This window comes from Tiliqua scincoides, chromosome 4 (genome assembly GCF_035046505.1).
Source record: "Tiliqua scincoides isolate rTilSci1 chromosome 4, rTilSci1.hap2, whole genome shotgun sequence".
Taxonomy (NCBI): domain Eukaryota; kingdom Metazoa; phylum Chordata; class Lepidosauria; order Squamata; family Scincidae; genus Tiliqua; species Tiliqua scincoides.
Genome location: NC_089824.1, coordinates 160,901,015 through 160,918,560, shown reverse-complemented (window position 1 = coordinate 160,918,560; position 17,546 = coordinate 160,901,015). Strand labels below are relative to the sequence as shown.

At 45.9% G+C, this 17,546-nt stretch overlaps 1 long non-coding RNA gene across 1 annotated transcript; it reads left to right on the top strand.

The window, feature by feature from the left end:
* Window positions 1-675: 675 nt before the first annotated feature.
* On the top strand, window positions 676-16,211 carry LOC136648790 (uncharacterized). Its single transcript, XR_010794349.1, has 5 exons — window positions 676-1,051; window positions 5,297-5,438; window positions 6,381-6,425; window positions 14,636-14,766; window positions 16,068-16,211. It is a non-coding gene; the product is annotated as an uncharacterized lncRNA (long non-coding RNA).
* Window positions 16,212-17,546: the final 1,335 nt, after the last annotated feature.

The window sequence follows — 17,546 nt, the reverse complement described above, 5'->3', positions numbered from 1 at the left end:
CCTACGGGTAGACCACAGCTGCGATACAAGGACATCTGCAAGAGGGATCTGAAGGCCTTAGGAGTGGACCTCAACAAGTGGGAAACCCTGGCCTCTGAGCGGCCCGCTTGGAGGCAGGCTGTGCAGCATGGCCTTTCCCAGTTTGAAGAGACACTTGGCCAACAGTCTGAGGCTAAGAGGCAAAGAAGGAAGGCCCATAGCCAGAGAGATAGGCCAGGGACAGACTGCACTTGCTCCCAGTGTGGAAGGGATTGTCACTCCCGAATCGGCCTTTTCAGCCACACTAGACGCTGTTCCAGAACCACCTTTCAGAGCGCAATACCATAGTCTTTCGAGACTGAAGGTTGCCAACCGATGCAGATACTAGTTCAGGGGTTCTCAAAAATCCTTATGATGGTGACTACCTGGAGGATCTGAGTTGCCTAGACCAGGAAGCTGCAGAACAAAATGCTGCACAACAGCATTTCTCAAACTTTGAGGGAGCTGTACTTCCTCAGTAATTGTTTATGTGGGAGGGGCTAGGGCACTGATGCAATCCCAGGATCCCTTTGCTAAGGGAGGCGCTTTCCACTTCCTTGTAACTAGGTAGGGCTGCTGGATGCTGCAGGAATTCCTGTGCACAGAGCTAGCTGAGGCTTGAATATTCAGTAAAGCGCTTCTCTTTTGCAGGAGGTGCTTTGTGCCCGCATTCCGAGTTTATGGCCAGTGTGCCTGCTAATCCCCAATGACATCTGATGTTTTTTCCATCAGCATTGGATTACATTCTGATTACATCAGACACATTGAGCTGTAGGCATCTTGAAGAAACCTGCACAGCAACTTCTGTACACACAGGATTAAAATGGAAGCTGTAGCAGTAACTTTGAAAAATTTTTCTTGGCTTTGGGTACCTGGGAACGTCTCCCGCGTTTTCTATTTGCTGGCTATTTTGGGTCTTTTCTATGTGATCTTAAAAGCCATCTGGTTATATCGGAGGAGGCAGAAGATAGTCAAAGTCCTTAGCTGTTTTCCAGGACCTCCCAGCCACTGGCTGTATGGCCATGTCAAAATGGTAAGCTGACAGCTGGGGGCTGTGCATTATATTGTATGGGGGTGGGGATGTGTGTCTGATACTGAGGATTATAGGTGAGTGCTTCCTCAAATGTGTGTTTTTGTGACCCTTCTGCAAATAGGCTGAGTTTATTCTAAGTTTGTTCAAGGTCTCCCCCCCCCCCAGCACAAGCAGTTGGTCCTGCAGCTGCTTGCCTCCAATCCACAAAGATCCTCTCACAGACTTGTTGTTCAGACTTGTAGGTTGTTCTCTCAAACCAAGAGAACAAAAGGTGTCTGGCTGCCCAAAGTTCAGGGCAAGACTGTTTTGGCTAAATGCTATTTAAAAGAAGATATTTCGTATCTGAGGATATATCGTTTTCTGGAATCAGTACTGTTGTCTCTGTTTCCTAAGAAAGAGAGGAAACTGTAATGTTTCCTGCATTACCAGGATTCATTCTATGTGAAAAAGGAACATTATCTCTGATCACTCTTCCTTTAAATCAGGGGTACCCAATCCCTGGCCCTGGGGCCACATGCGGCCCTCGAGGCCTCTCGATGTGACCCTCAGGGAGCCGCCAGTCTCCAATGAGCCTCTGGCCCTTTGGAGATTTGTTGAAGCCCGCACTGGCCCGACGCAACTGCTGTCAGCTTGAGGGCAACTGTTTGACTGCTTGTGTGAGTTGTGGGATGAGGGCTTCCTCCACTGCTTGCTGTTTCATGTCTGTGACGTAGTAGTGGCAGCAAAGGAAAGACCAGCCTTGCTTTGTGCAAGACCTTTAATAGGTCTTGAGCTATTGCAAGACCTTCATTAATTCATATAAGTTCATCTTTAATATATTCATTTATGTAAATTTATTCAAATTTTAAATGTAAATTACTTCTTTTTTTCCCCGGCCCCCGACACAGTGTCAGAGAGATTATGTGGCCCTCCTGCCAAAAACTTTGGACACCCCTGCTTTAAATCATTAACCCTTCTTCTGCTTGTTTCCTCTTGCACTATGCAGTGGCAATCTGTGCAGAGTAATTAAACCTGAAATCTGTTGCAGGGAATTGTCCTGTTTACAGCTGCTCTTTTAATGGGATAAACTCATCAGTTTACTGCCGTTCTGTTTTACTGCAGAGACCTTCCATTATTTCTTCTGGTACGGTTGAGGTATTCAGTTACATGCCCAATAGTTTGAATAAAACATAACATGAAAAGGGACAGGGATAAAACCAGTTTATCCACTGGTTTCCTTTCCTTAAAAAGTGTTGGATTTCCATTTTCTTTCACCTTTCCTTTATGAAATCCCTCTGTGCCCCAGGGCAATACATTCCCATTGTCCAATAACTGGAATGAAGGCAGCATTAAAATAATAGGACAGTTGATTCAGTTAATAACTGTCAAGGTAATTCATTTGAACCATACAAAAATAGTCAATGAACTAGTTTTATTGCTGCAAAGCAAAACTGGGGTTGGTTTTTCACAACACAGAATCATGACATTGGATGGAATCCTGGTTAATAACATTGTTAATATTCTTTGAACTGACACTTAGGGTGCAATCCTAACCAGCTTTCCAGCACAGGCATAACTGTGCCAGTGGGGCATGTGCTGCATCCTGCAGTTGGGGGGCAGTCATGGAGGCCTCCTCAAGGTAAGGCAATGTTTGTCCCCTTACTTCAGAGTTGCATTGCCCTTACATCAGTGCTGGAAAATTGGTTAGGATTGCAGCCTTAATCTGTGTTTAAAAAGAGAAGCAGCTTGTATTCTCCCTTGTCATATAGCCAGTGTGGGCCCAATCCTATCCAATTTCCAGTGCCGGTGCGACTGTGCCAATGGGCATGCACTGCATCTTGTGGTGGGGCAGCAGTCACAGAGGCCTCCTTAAGATATGGGAACATTTGTTCCCTTATCTTGGGGCTGCATTGCAGCTGCCCCAGTGCTGGCAAATTGGATCAAATTAGGCCCTGTGTCTGCTAATGTAACCCCAAGTGACATGTGATGTTTTCTCATCAGCTTTGCCTTGGTAACTCATATTTGAATTGGTGGTGCTCAAACTCCTTTCCAGTGTAGCTAAAAACTAGCAAGTGCCACTATTTTGATTTTATACATGTTTTTTACCCCATAGTTTAATATTTGTCATTGTTGAGATTGTTGCTTACAACCCACTGCCCACAGTTTTGTTTGGAAATGCTTATGAAAAGTTGTCTTATTTACTAGTTCTATTCTGTTCATTCATCTTCCTCTGTGAACTTTCATATTTCAATTTTATTTTCATGTTTATATTATTTCACTTCTTCTCTCAGTTATGTAAGGCGGTGGTTCTCAGACTCTCTGGGAGAGTTTGACAGTCTGTAAGTTCTTGTTTAAGAGGTGGGGGCGGGGGGAAGGCAGCACTGCTGGGGAGGGCTGCAAGGGTATGCTTCCACTGACTCCTGCCTGCAGCAGCCTCCCGGGGGTCGGAGGAGCTTGGCGCCAGCCTCAGCAAGGCTCTCCACGCAGCGCAGACCCCTGCAGAACGCGACTGCAGCCACTTCCTGTTTCGTGTCTCTGCCTTGCCCCCTCCCCACCCCTTAAGGGGGCAGAGGCCAGGGCCCTCAGGCTGGAGCATCACAATGCCCCAGTTTGAGAACCACTGGTCTAAGGGCCCAATCCTATTCAACTTTCTAGTGCTGATACAGCTGTGCCAAGGGGGTCTGCATCCTGCAGTGGGGAGCCCCTAATGGAGGCCTCCTCAGGTTAAGGGAACATTTTTTTCCTTTACCTCAGGGCTGCATTGTGGCTGCTTTGGAGCTGGAAAATTAGAAAGGATTACGCCCTAAATCAGTGGTTCTCAAACTGTGGGTCCAGGACTCGCCAGTGGGTCATGACCCAATTTTTGGTGGTTCACGAAACTGACAGGGCAGATTAGACTGTGTGCAACAAGCTGCTACTCGGGGGGGGGGGAAGCATTGCTGCCGAATCACCTTTATAACCACACCGCTTGGCATTTATAAATCAGGCAGCAACCCCTAGGCCTCACAGAGGTTTGAGAACCACTAGTCTAAATTATTAGGTCAGAGAATGCTGAATTTCATAGCAAGAGATTGATAATGTATTACCGTTTCTTAATAATATATTTGAATTAATTACAAATAAATTATATAATATTTAATTATGATTTCATTGTGGGGGGGGGCACCAAATTTTCTGTGACCTCGAGCAGCAGATGCCTCAGCTATGCCACTGAATACATGGAGACTGAAGCAAAATTTTTGCCACTTGCCAAAAGCACGGTTATCATTCTTAAGACCCCTTTGGAGGGAACACATTATTGTAGGTTTCATTGCAAAGTAATTTCAAATTTCATGATACGTTACAGAAATGAAAATGGTAACTAAGGATAAACTGAAATAGTCTACAGCACTGGTTTTCAAACTGGGGCGTCGCAACGCCCCAGTCTGAAGTTCCTGGCCTCTGCCCCATTAAGGGGGGGCAACGAGGAGGCAGGGAGGAGGCAGCAACACGATCCCCAGGATCACCTCACTAACAGGGCTGCAGGGGCTGGGATGCACTCACCAGTCCCTGCAGCAGCCATCCTGGGGTGTGGTGAGCCCTGCGCAAGCGTTTGCAGGGCTCCCCAGGCTTCTAAAAGTGAAAGTGGAGAGATCGCACTGCACTTCCAGTTTTGCGGAAGTGGAGCGCAATTGCTCCACTTCCACTGTTGACAACCTGGGGAGCCCTGCAGACGCTTGTGCAGTGCATCCCAGTTCCTGCAGCCCCGTTAGTGACTCGATCCTGGGGATTGTGTCGCAGCCTCCACCCCCGTCCCCACCAAGACTTACTGTGAGAGTTTGAAAACCACTGGCCTACCGTGTAGTAGAGAGCATTTTTATGTTTTCTTGGGGGGGGGGGGGTTGAAATTGGGTAAAAGATTCAAGTGGCCTTACTGACACAATGCAATTTTCCTAAAAATCTCTGGCACTATCAAGGTGGCTGGAACTGATGAGAGCCAACATTGACCAGGAGGAGGAGACAGAGGGTGTGGAAAAAGCCCTTCCCCATCTGAAGTCTAAGACCACCTATGGGGCAGAGGGGAACCCTGCAGGCTAGCATAGAGGAAATAGGTGGCCTCTGAGCTGACCATGCCGCCTGCCCAACCATGGAGGGGGTTCCTATATTGCTGGTCGACCCCCCCATCCCCTGATGGCAGATCATGACACATTGCCTCATGATACCGTGCTGACTGATTAACGCACAAAGAGGGTGATCTGAACTTACCTTTAAACACATATAATGCAGATGAAACCAGAGGAAGAGTTATTGAATGTTGCAGCGTGGACAGAAAAATATCCACACTGTCATCCGTTATGGTATGGAGGCTTCTCAGGTTGCCTGAGTATCAACCACCCTGAATATGCAAAGACAGTACTCAGCGGAAGTGGTAAGAAGTTTATTTCATGTCCCTCTGATCAAATTTTGACATGTGTATGTGTGTGTGTGTGTGTGTGTGTGTGTGTGTGTGTGTGTGAGAGAGAGAGAGAGAGAGAGAGAGAGAGAGAGAGAGAGAGGTGGACCAAGACTTTTTTGTGCCCAGGGCCACCTCTGCCTTTGCCGCCCCCACTGTCCCTGACCTGGAAGTAATTGCAGTGACATCATCACTGCAATGACTTCTGCACAGCCGCCTCTTCTTTAAAGCCGCCTCTTTAAAGAAAGGGGGAAAGAAGAAGGCAGCCCTGGCCCCGACGGAGCCTTCCATGCTGCTTGTAGGTGGCACAAAGCGCTCCATCAAAGCATTTTGGGGCCGCTGGAAGGGTGCCCAGGACAAGCAAGTGGCACAGAAGTCTTGGTCGTGGCCTGAGGAGGCACGCACCGATCCTACTCCACTCTGAAGGGCACCTCTCCCCTCCCCTTTCCTTGAAAGGGAAGAGAGTGGGAGGTCCTCAGACATGGCCAGGAATCGCGCCAAGAGTGGCCGCCACAGTAATTGTCTGCACAGTCCCCTTGCTTCTTGGAGCACTTCTCTCCCTTGAAGGGGAGGGGAGCAGCCCTCAAAGCAGCGCTGCTCCCAGTACACTGTTGCCAGGCTGCCCCCCTCCACCTTTTTAGGAGGAGAGGAGAGAGCAACCTGGAGAGGCAGTGTGGTTTCAGTAGCAACTCCCGGCACACTGATGCTCTAGGGGTTCTTGTCTCCTTTAAGGACGGCAGTGCAAAGGGCAGGGAGCACCATTCTCTCTGTGGTTTTATGTGTCCCCCACATAATATTTCCCACATGGAGGCAGTTGAGGATAATTAAGAAAATTCATTTCAGAAACATGCTTTGCAAACACTTTGTATCATCTCATGCAGTATCTTTTTTTTTTTTTTAATTCATTTTTCCATTCAGATTCTAAACCTTCTATAATATACAACGTCTTAATTCCATGGATTGGTATGTACTGTCTTTCATTAAATATATAAGTCACTTTATATTCTGTCATTGTTAAACTATTACTATGTATATCAGTGGTTCCTAAACCCCTATAGGGGAGTTGAGAATCAGGTAAGTATTCGTGTGGGCAGGGAGGAAGGTGGGGAGGGGGCAGCAACAGCATCACAGTGATCACAGCTGCTACCAGTGGGCTTTTTCTTTCCTTGGGGGCAGAGCTGGCCACCTGCAAGGTCCTGGAGGCTTTCAGCCCCCTCTGATGTCCTCCAAGGTTTCTGTAAACAATCCTTATCTCTGATCAGCAGCTACTTCCTGTTTTTGTGCAGTGGTGGTGGTGGGGAGTAGGTACTGCAAGCCTCCAGGACCCTGCACAAGGCTCGCTCTGCCCCCAAGGTTAGAGATAAACCCCTTGGCGGCAGCAGCACTGCGATCTCTGCAGCACTGTTGCTCCCTTTGGAGCAGGGCCACTCCCCTTAAGGGGGAATACCCTACTTCAGGTTCCCCTGGTTGGTTGCGGCCCACCAGTTTGGGAACCATTGGTCTATATTACAGTACAGTATTCTTGAAAGCAAAGACTCTATAAGACAGTGGTTCCTAAACTTTAGCACTGCTCAGGCAGCATATGGCTCCTGGTGTTGCACGGTGTCTTTAGGGTTCAAAACAAACTCAGCAGACTGAAACTGTGGTGATTTCCAAGTCTTTATTCATTGCCAGCAATGGGCTTCTCTCGGTGGTTCAAAATGGGGAACACAGAGAGCTGTGGTCTCTCAGTGTCCCAGAGAAAAAGCAACATTCCCTGCTGGGTGTGACCATATATACCTGTGGGTTCTTTGTCTTGAGAAACTCCAATCATATTTGTTAGAGCCTGTGATGTCAGAAATGGGGATTTTTCATTGGCTATTGCCATATCTGGAGCATACATTAAACAACTCAGGTTACTGTATTCGCCAATTTGGAGAACTCCTCCCCTTTCTGTAATGTCAATACTATTTCAAAAGGGGGCAGTGTGCCTCTATCTTAATTTTCCCAATTACACTAATCTGGTAATAATTAATTCGTGTTTATACTTATTCTAGTCACCAATTTATCCTCTCTTCTAATCTAATTTAAAATATTTTGTTTTTATTTTCCACAAGAAGTTATTAAGACATTTCTGATTTCTATAAAATCTCTCTTCTCTGATATAAACTGCATTTTCAAGAGAAATCTCTAGCTGGAGGTCTCTCTCTTATCGGATTCTGCCAACTTTGATATGTAGTTCATATCTGTTCTGTCAACTTTGAGTTTGAACAAACTCCCTGTTAATGAGTCTGTGCCTACCAAGATTAATTATTATCCCTTATTATTAGAAATATTCTTAAATTCACTATTTATTCTGGCGCCTAGGAAAGTTATTCTCTGTCTGGTCTCCTCCTTAGCTTTCTATCTGTTTTGTGTCTTATCTATAAACTTATTAACTTTTTTGGAGTCTCCTGTCAAACTCTTAATTAACTCCAGGCTGGCTTGTGATTTAAAGCATATCTGAATTTTAGCTATTTTCTCATTTAGCTTTCTAGCTCATTCTATGTTTTAATTTTAACAATTCTAAAAGCTAAAATAAAATCAATTCTAAATACCTTTATATTTGTTACTAGTATTCTTTAATTATTAGGCTGTGAAGAATTCTATCATACATGCTGACTTTTAATTCTTATCTGTGAGATGCAATAAATTTTGACAAGTTTCAAGCTGGCAGGGAGCTAGCTTGTGTCTGTTTTCTACATTCCAAATTAGCTGTACTGCCTTTATTTTGCAAGCCTCACTCTAAGGCAGACTTAAATCCTTTTAACTTTGTTTTCTCTTATTAATTAGAACAGCTTTTAAAGTCCCTATTTGGTGCTTGAGCGTCTGAATCACTGTTCAGAAGCTGCATTTTCACTTGTGGACTTCATGTGGCTTCTGTTGACCTCTAATCTCTCCTACTAATTACCATTTCAACTTTTACCCAAACAAAACACTTCTGCTGGTAGCAGAATCTGTCACTCTCTATCTACTGTTATTGCTCTGGCTAATTTGCTACTGTTTCAGAGATCATAAAAGGCTGCTCTGTTGTCTAATTGTAGGCCTTTCAGTCTGCAGCCTAACTCTTAGATGTTACACTGCTTCTCTGTAAATACATTATTTTAAACTTTATTCTGGTTTAACAATGTCTTTTGGCTTTTAAAATAATCCAATATGCTCTTCTGTTTGTTTTTCCTTCTCTGCTCAATGCTGTCTTAGAATTGCAGATGAAGAGGGGGAGATTCTTTGAAGCTTCAGCTTCAATCTATAAATTTTACTAGTTAGCTTGACAACTAATGGCTGTTATCTTGATTGTGTCAAATTGGTTTATTGCTTAAGCAATTAACTACCTCTGTTTATCTATCTGGGACCTCTCTGTGTTAGGCTAGCTCCGACTCTGAAGGGTGACACAGAGTTCATCTGACATTCCCTATTTCCAAACTAATTTTTTTATTCCCTAAATTATTTCCTAACTTATTTACCCATTTCCTCTACTTATTATACTTCTCCTTTAATTTTTGTTCTTATAAAAGAGCAATTAGGAAGTATCCTTGATTCCTTCCTAACAGACTTTCCCTTGAGGACTCCTAGCTTGTAGTCCTTCCTCTAAGGCTTCTGGGTAAAATGGATCTAAACTCTTCTTGGTAACTGTGCTTGTGAACATGCTAACATACATATTTCTCTCTAACATAACATAACATTTGATTCATATAAATTCTGATATCCCAAATGCTCTCTCTCATGAGTCTTCTTTGTGAGATGTATTTGCATCTAAAATATTTTGGTTCAGCATAATGGCTACATACAACTTGTAACTTCCAGGGCCTTCCCTCACTGGAAGTGACTGGCGATTATGTCACTGCCAGCCACTTCCTACCCTTTTGAAGCATGGGGTGGTTGCGTGCAGATTCCCCGCACTTCAGAACGCTTCTGACTGCCTTCTACAGGTCGTCCTGCATTACCTGCAGGTTCCAGAACCCTCCCCTGTACTCCCGGAGGCTCTACTGAGCCTTGCAGAGATCGCAGGCAGCCGCTTGCATCCTCTGTTGAGTCAAAATGACCGTTAGAAGCAAAAAAGTGGCTTCTGGTTTTTCAGCAAAACTGGAAGTTGGTTTTTATGCCTTTAAAAAGGCATTATGAGGGCTGAGGAAGACCTCAGTGGAGTGAGAGGAAGATGGAGCAGAGCAGGAGATGGAGGATGAGACCAGGAAAGAGCTGGAGAGAGGGGCTGAGTCAGGGACAGGCAGGAGAAAGAAGGCTAGCTGGAACCTGGAGGGAAACAGCCTCTAGGGAACAACTAGTCAGACACTCAGTACTGGTGCAGAGGCAGAGAGGAGGCTATGCAGAAACTTTTCGCCTGGACAGAGCCCTCTGCAGGAAGGTATGACGAGGTGCTGGGGTAGTTTTGGAGACAGAGGCAGGGTTCATCACTGTTCTTTGCCTTTCAAATGGGTGCATCTGACAACAGGGGACTCTGCCGTGGTGTACAGTAGGAAGTGAGCTGGGCTCAGCGATACCCACATCAACACCTTCTCCGGGGGGAGGGTGGACACAGGCCTCCATATCGGCAGCAGCTGCAAGGGCAGCAAAGAGAGAGCCATAGGTGAAGGTGAGGAAACCTACCAGGAGTACAGCCCTGTTTTCCGTTGGGGTGGTGACATCCCCTTTTTATGTTTGGACTATAAAAAATGAGAGTAAAAAACTCCTTGGGTGATGCTCACTCTATTCCATCCCTATGAGCATCCATGCCCCATCACAACCTCTTTGGGACAGACCTGACCCCCTTGGAGGAGGAGGGAGAGACCCCTCCATGTGACCATGGGGTCACAGGTGGGACTGACCAGACTGGGCACTGGCCAAGGGTCCATGTGCATTAGGGGGCTCATCCAGCCTGGCCAACCCCTGACCCCTCAGTATTGGTGGCATGAGTAAGCATGTCTATTGCTATGTGTCAAATATGAGCAATTGTGTTTTCATGTTCCCATTCCTCCTGGTAGGAAGGGGTTTATTGGTCCTGAATGGGCCCAAGTGGCAACAGCATCGGAAGCTGCTGACTCCAGGATTCCATTATGAGGTTCTGCAGCCTTATCTGGCTCTCATGGTTGAGTCAGTCACAGTGATGCTGGTAAGAATTGCAGTTGCTACCTGTTGGGATCAATATCATCTACTTGAGTCAGCAATAGCATCTGCCTGGCATTGCACCTTCTTCTGAGAGGTTTCTAATTGTTCTCAAAACATATGGAGTGAGGTGAGAAGGACCACTCATATTCCTGTCACTTTCTGCCTGCCTTTCTACTTCACACCCAGCATCTGCAAGCATTGAAACACAGGAGTGGGTGAAGGGACAGTTCTTCTGAAGCTTCTACTAAGTGATGCAAACATACCTGAGTAGGCTGCTGCAGCAGGCTTTTAACCCTTGTTGTTGTTGTTGTTGTTCATTCGTTAAGTCATGCCTGACTCTTTGTGACCCCATGGACCACAGCACACCAGGCCCCCCTGTCTATCACTAACTTCTAGAGTTTGTCCAAATCCATGTTTGTTGCCTCCGTAACACTATCTAACATCTCATCCTCTACTGTCCCCTTTGGCTTTCACTTTTTCCCAGCATCAGGGTCTTTTTTCCCTTCCTATGAGATGACCAAAGTATTTCAGCTTCAGCTTTGTCTTTCCAATGAACAGTCAGGATTGATTTCCTGTAGGATTGACTGATTTGATCTCCTTGCAATCCAGAGGACTCTCAAAAGTCTTCTCCAACACCATAATTCAAAAGCGTCTATTCTTCAGTGCTTCGCCCTCCTTATGGTCCAGCTCTCACAGCCATATATTACTACTGGGAAAACCACAGCTTTGACTATACGGACCTTTGTTGACATGGTGCTATCTCCGCTTCTCATTAAGTTGTCTAGGCTTACCATAGCTTTCCTCCCAAGAAGCAAGCAAAGCTGCAGTCTCTGTCTGCAGGGATTTTGGACCCCAAGAAGAGAAACTGTGTCACAGCTTCCATTTCTTCCTCTTCTATTTGCCGTGAGGTGATGGGACCAGATGCCATGATCTTAGTTTTTTTCAATCTTAAGTAACAAGCCACTTTCCTCTTTCACCCTCATCAAGAGGTTCGTTAGATCCTACTCACTTTCTGCATTCGAGTGGTATTTTCTGCATATCTAGGTTATTGATATTTCTCCCAGAGATCTTAACTCTGGCTTGTGATTCGTCCAGATCAGCTTTTCGCATGCTGGACTCTGCATATCAGTTAAATAAACTGGGTGACAATAAAACATAAGAACATAAGAACATAAGAACAGCCCCACTGGATCAGGCCATAGGCCCATCTAGTCCAGCTTCCTGTATCTCACAGCGGCCCACCAAATGCCCCAGGGAGCACACCAGGTAACAAGAGACCTCATCCTGGTGCTCTCCCCTACATCTGGCATTCTGACTTAACCCATTCCTAAAATCAGGAGGTTGCGCATACACATCATCGCTTGTACCCCATAATGGATTTTTCCTCCAGAAACTCGTCCAATCCCCTTTTAAAGGCGTCTAGGCTAGACGCCAGCACCACATCCTGTGGCAAGGAGTTCCACAGACCGACCACATGCTGAGTAAAGAAATATTTTCTTTTGTCTGTCCTAACCCGCCCAACACTCAATTTTAGTGGATGTCCCCTGGTTCTGGTATTATGTGAGAGTGTAAAGAGCATCTCCCTATCCACTCTGTCCATCCCCTGCATAATTTTGTATGTCTCAATCATGTCCCCCCTCAAGCGTCGCTTTTCTAGGCTGAAGAGGCCCAAACGCCGTAGCCTTTCCTCATAAGGAAGGTGCCCCAGCCCCGTAATCATCTTAGTCGCTCTCTTTTGCACCTTTTCCATTTCCACTATGTCTTTTTTGAGATGCGGCGACCAGAACTGGACACAATACTCCAGGTGTGGCCTTACCATAGATTTGTACAACGGCATTATAATACTAACCGTTTTGTTCTCAATACCCTTCCTAATGATCTCAAGCATAGAATTGGCCTTCTTCACTGCCACCGCACATTGGGTCGACACTTTCATCGACCTGTCCACCACCACCCCAAGATCTCTCTCCTGATCTGTCACAGACAGCTCAGAACCCATCAGCCTATATCTAAAGTTTTGATTTTTTGCCCCAATGTGCATGACTTTACACTTACTGACATTGAAGCGCATCTGCCATTTTGCTGCCCATTCTGCCAGTCTGGAGAGATCCTTCTGGAGCTCCTCACAATCACTTCTGGTCTTTACCACTCGGAAAAGTTTGGTGTCATCTGCAAACTTAGCCACTTCACTGCTCAACCCTGTCTCCAGGTCATTTATGAAGAGGTTGAAAAGCACCGGTCCCAGGACAGATCCTTGGGGCACACCGCTTTTCACCTCTCTCCATTGTGAAAATTGCCCATTGACACCCACTCTCTGCTTCCTGGCCTCCAACCAGTTCTCAATCCACGAGAGGACCTGTCCTCTAATTCCCTGACTGTGGAGTTTTTTCAGTAGCCTTTGGTGAGGGACCGTGTCAAACGCCTTCTGAAAGTCCAGATATATAATGTCCACGGGTTCTCCCGCATCCACATGCCTGTTGACCTTTTCAAAGAATTCTATAAGGTTTGTGAGGCAAGACTTACCCTTACAGAAGCCATGCTGACTCTCCCTCAGCAAGGCCTGTTCGTCTATGTGTTTTGAGATCCTATCTTTGATGAGGCATTCCACCATCTTACCCGGTATAGATGTTAGGCTGACCGGCCTATAGTTTCCCGGGTCCCCCCTCTTTCCCTTTTTAAAAATAGGCGTGACATTTGCTCGTCGTACTCTTTTCCCTATTTTAAACCAATCAGTTGTTCCATATCTGGTTCTAACTGTTGCCTCTTGACCTGCATACAGTTTTCTCAGGAGACAGATAAGGTGGATAAGGAGTGGGCAAAATTGAAAAGGGAAACCAATGTGGGGCAGGTGGGGGTGAAGGGAGAGGAGGACAGTAAGCTCAGGGGGCGGAGGGAAGCAGCCTGCCCTCCCAACACAGGTGCCTCCTGTTACCCCCTTTGCCACTTTCACCGGGAGGAGCCGCAGCAGACAGCTGAAAGAGCAGCAGGCGGCTCCAGAGCCGCGGGTTGCCGACCCCTGCCCTATAATGAGGAGGACATCTTATTTTGGTGTTACTTCCAGAAGGTGTTGTAAGTCTTCATAAAATTGGTTAACTACATCCTGTTCAGCATCAGTGGGGTTGGAGCATAGACTTGAATTACTGTGAAGTTAAAAGGTTTGCCTTGAATTTGAACTGAAATCATTCTGTCGTTTTGGAGATCGTACCCCAATAATGCTTTTCCCATTCTTTTGTTCACAATGACAGCTACTCCATTTCTTCTACGGGATTCTTGTCCACAGTAGTATATATAATGTTCATCTGAATTAAATTTGCCCATTTTAGTTCACTTATTCCCAAGATGTTGATGTTCAGTCTTGCCATCTCATGCTTGACCACATCCAGCTTTCCTTGATTCATAGATCTCACATTCCAGGTTCCTATGCAATATTGTTTTTTACAGCATTGAACCTTCCTTTCACTTCCAGACATGTCAGCAGCTGAGTGACCTTTCAGATTTGACCAGTTCCTTCATTCTTTCTGGGCCTACTTGGACTTGTCCTCTGCTCTTCCCCAGTAGCTTATTGGACACCTTCTGACCTGGGGGGCTCACCTTCTGGCGTCATATCTTCTAGCCTTTTGACTAAAGTTCATAGGGTTTTCTTGGCAAGGACACTGGAGCGGGTTGCCATTTCCTTCTCCAGTGGATCATGTTTAGTCAGAATTCTTCGCTATGACCTGTCCATCTTGGGTGTCCCTAGCCTCACTGAGTTACTCAAGCCCCTTCGCCATGACAAGGCAGTGATCCATGAATGGGTTTAACCCTTAAAGAGGGTTAACAAGGGTGTCAAACATAAGAATGTGTCCCCCAAAACTGAGCTAGGTTTTCACATCTTGCTTTAATTCTGCTGATATGTCTGAGGTTTAGCCAAATTTCCAATCAGCAGAATAAATAATTATGTATCAGTTTAAAGTAGGTAGATGGATACCTACAGAACACGGTCCACTTTCTCTGATGATGAAGCAACAGTTCTTACTGGAGGTCTCATTTCTGTCTTTTGATTACAATATTAGGATAAATGGGAAAAGCTGGTCCCCAAAGGCACCACAGCCTCCCTGGAGCTGTTTGAACATGTCCGCTTGATGACCCTCGATATAATAATGAAATGCGTTTTCAGTTATCACAGCAACTGTCAGACAGACAGGTCAGTATACTTCAGACAAGGGGGAGCCACAAAGAGACTTGTCTGTGCCAAGTGGCACCACAGACCACACAATCCCAGCAACCCCGAGATTTGTAATTGCACGATTCCACTTCAGTGTAGAGATTGATAATATGGAAGCAATTTTCCATCTCAGTACAATAGTACCTCAGAAATTATATGTGGATTAGGACACTGAGGCCCCTGTCCTGTCTGACAGCATTGACGACGATGCAGCCCTGCTGATGGAGTCTGCGTCCAGTGGTGCGTGTGGGGTGATCGGAAAGCCTGCCAGGTGTAAATAAAACCTCTCCAAGGGGAGAAGGACAGTGTGGCTTCAAAAAGAGGGGATAGGTTCTTGATGCATGCTGGTGCTGCCAGCATCTATTTGCACTCTTCTCCCAGCCCTCCTTGTATCCACCCTCAAACTTCCCTGCCCCCACCTTTCCTGCCTATCACATGTCTCCACCTCCAACTTAGGGCCTCAAAGAGCAGTAGGGCTACTGAACAGTAGGTCCTCTGAGAGCTGCTGGCACATACATTGCACCTCTGCCTATTTGTGGCAGTTGCTGCAGAAGCCTCTGGGTGCCCCTGACTTTCACAATGCCATATAGGACCTTGGCTGCTGGAACGTGGGTTCTGGCAGTGGAAGGCATAGATAGGATTGGCTTCTGAATGTCACTAAAATATCAACTGCCTTATCTCACCATTTTCCTCAACATTCCAGCAGATTTTTCTTTATAATACTGGCTCACTTCTTCAGCCACTACATGGTTCCCTATGGGACTCCTCAGATCTATGCTAGCTCTTTTGCTGGTGTACAACTAAAGAGTCTTGGGAAGCAAGTTATGCCTGGGATGGGAGTATAGGATTTAGCAGCAATCAGTGCTGCTGAGATCGGCCATCATCTATCCCATCCCAGCCTGACAGTCTGAACCCCACCAGAATCTGTCCCATCCTAACTTAAGGTCTACCAGTATATCATATGGATAATATGACCATTAGTTATTTAAGAAATGGAGGTTTCCCATATATTATTGGGGGTGGTGGTAAAAAAACTATTTATGTTTTGTTGTTATGATGGGTGCCCTTGCACATCTCCTACTTATCTTACTATGTAGTGCACTTTTGCTACTATTTTTGGAAAAATTCAGTCTGATCTTGAACATGTTTACTTGGAAGTAATTACTACTGGCCTCAGTGAGACATTTTCAGGAGGAAATATGAACCCTGACCATGTCTTCTCCTCTGTGATAATATCTGTTCGTGAATCTTGCGTATTTCCAACTTTTCTCTTCCCACAGGGATAATACCTACAGTAATACTGTCCTGGACCTCTCCTACCTAATTTATCAGAGATTTAAGACTCCTCTATACTACAGTGATCTCATTTACTGGTGCAGCCCCCAAGGACGTCAGTTTCGCAAAGCCTGCAGACTAGCCCATAATCACACGGGTACGTTTTATGGATGTAAGGCTTGTAGTACCGCATCCAGTTTGGGCGCTACCTTTTAAGAAGGGCAGGAGCAACTAAGATGCAACTGGGAAGTCCTCTGAGGAATGGTTAAAAGATCTTGGTATATTTAACCTGGGGAAAGCAAGACTAAGGAGAGGACTTTGTCAAGCAGAGGCTGTGTCAGATACTCTGGAGTCACCTGTGCTGAGCAGGAGGCTGCACTAGATTACCTCTAAGGTCTCTTCCAAAACTAGTATTCTGTGATTCTAAGAGGATCCTTTTCCAACGTTGTTGAAAATTTTGCCTGGTTTTAGGAATGTATTTCTGGAGCTTACCTGATCTCTGGATTGCAAGTTGACTAGAACAGTCAAAAAGTTCAGAGCAGTGGGGCGGCAGGGAGTGATTGCCCTGGGCTCTGTCTGCAGCCTCCACAAGCCCTGGAAAGTCTTACAAGGTGTTTTGCCAAATTCCTGTTCTAAACTTGACCTGGAGATTGTATGCCCACTTTAAGCTAATTAGTCCTCCTGGCTCAAGCACAGCTAGCTCTAGTGGCACATAAACCTACTACTTAAACTCTAGCACCAGCAGGAAATTGACTAGTAGGTGGCTTGTCCATACAGCTACAGGGTCCTTCTTCCCAATTCTCCAAGCAACAGCTCTTCTAAGTACAGCAGCGCCACCTCAGCTCTCCACCACTCAGCAGTCTCTGTTTGGTTAGTCAGTTAGCTAGTCCGTGAGTCAGTCTACCAGTTCATTGTCCATCATCTTGCCAATCACTCAGTTTAGTCTTCTTTCCTCCAAGCTCTCCGCCTTCTACTACCCATAAATTCTTCCTTCGCCAGGTGCTGCTTATATCCTGTAATGACCTGGCTGCCTCTAGTGGCTGCAGCTGTGCAGCACACCCATTGATAATTAAAGCCCAGGGGGTAAGCCTAGGTTTCCTGGCTGATCTTGAGCAAGGAGCAACTGCTTGTACCACGCCCTATCTCCTTTTGGGGGACTTTTCATCATATCCCCTACACAAGGCTTGCTAGAAGCCTTGCAAACGCACATCTGGTTTTTGCTGAAACTAGAAGTGAGTTTGTAAGTCTTCCGGCAAACTTTCTGGGAGTCCGGGAGGCTGCACACGGGCTCCCCAACCCTCAGAAGGCCTTCTGAGGCCTTAGAAATGCATTGAGTTTCTGGGGCGGGGGGGGGGGGAGATCTAAAATTTTTTTGCCCCAAGTGCCAAATGGCATATCTATGCTATTGGTTCTGAGGGGAAAGTGGAGGGTAGAATTAAGAGAAATAGGTTTTGGGAAAGACTCTTTGTTAAGTGGCTACTGTA